The sequence below is a fragment of the Trachymyrmex cornetzi genome, unplaced genomic scaffold (genome assembly GCF_001594075.2).
Source record: "Trachymyrmex cornetzi isolate Tcor2-1 unplaced genomic scaffold, Tcor1.1 scaffold541, whole genome shotgun sequence".
In the NCBI taxonomy this organism is placed as follows: domain Eukaryota; kingdom Metazoa; phylum Arthropoda; class Insecta; order Hymenoptera; family Formicidae; genus Trachymyrmex; species Trachymyrmex cornetzi.
Genome location: NW_017299852.1, coordinates 63,966 through 65,431, shown reverse-complemented (window position 1 = coordinate 65,431; position 1,466 = coordinate 63,966).

Genomic DNA, 1,466 nt, shown 5'->3' with positions numbered 1-1,466 from the left:
TGTAACGTGTTACAATAATGTTATACGGCCTTAATGAGCAGTTACCGCGATTCGGCCTGTATCTCGAGAACCAAAGTATGTTCGGGGCTGAAATTTTTATGAGAGCATCTTGAAGGTATTTAAAATCAATTCCTCGCTACAGAAAAAATTTAAAAAAATGCGCGTGATTGTTGTAACGTGTTACAATAATGTTATACGGCCTTAATGAGCAGTTACCGCGATTCGGCCTGTATCTCGAGAACCAGAGTATGTTCGGGGCTGAAATTTTTAAGAGAGCATCTCGAAGGTATTTCAAATCAATTCCCCGCTACAGAAAAAATTTTAAAAAATGCGCGTGATTGTTGTAACGTGTTACAATAATGTTATACGGCCTTAATGAGCAGTTACCGCGATTTGGCCTGTATCTCGAGAACTAGAGTATGTTCGGGACTGAAATTTGTGTGAGAACATCTTGAAGGCATTTGAAATCTATTCCACGTTACAGAAAAAATTTAAAAAAATGCGCGTGATTGTTGTAACGTATTAAAATAATATTATACGGCCTAATTAGCAACTACCGCGTTTCGGCTGGTATCGGAATAAAAAAGTTCTTGATATGTCGCGTATGGAAATCAATTCAGCATTGTAGAACAAAATTAATAAAAATTCGCGTCCTTGTGACAAAATGTTTAAACAATGATATAGTTCGTAAAAAAAGAAGAACTTCCATTGTTTGTATATCTCGAAAACCAGAGTATGTTTTTTGAGGAAATTTGTTGAGAATAACATGTAGTATGCAGAGAATTCGAAAATTTAGAAATTGTTTCGTCTATCGTTTGAGTACAACAGGTTTTAATGATTTTTGCCGGACGGTCTTGATTCCTCCATCCACCGCAAATGCCTTCAAGATGTTCTCACAAAAATTTCGGCCCCGAACATACTCTGGTTTTCGAGATACAGGCGGAATCGCGGTAACTGCTCATTAAGGCCGTATAACATTATTGTAACACGTTACAACAATCACGCGCATTTTTTTAAATTAATTTTTTCTATAGCGAGGAATTGATTTTAAATACCTTTAAAATGCTCTCATAAAAATTTCAGCCCGGAACATACTCTGGTTCTTAAGGTACGAGCCAAAATGCGTAGTTGCTTTCAATAATCGTTACTTTCAAAATCGTATTTAATTTATGATTATGCCTTGTTTGATATTTTATAATGGTCCAACTTGACATAAAAACATTTAACCATGATGTGTATTAACATTTTATACAAATTAGCGATTGTTCTTTTTTTTATTTGAGAACCCCTGCTTTTCCGAATCCACTGCTAGTTTCAGCATCATATTGTGATTGCTGCTAGTCTGCTATACCAACTAATTATTAGTGACAGAAACAAACTATATAGAATCTAACCTATCTTTTGGATAGACTTTAGCTCGTTTACATAGAATTCGTAGATGATCGTGGAGTCTTAAGTTGTAGGAA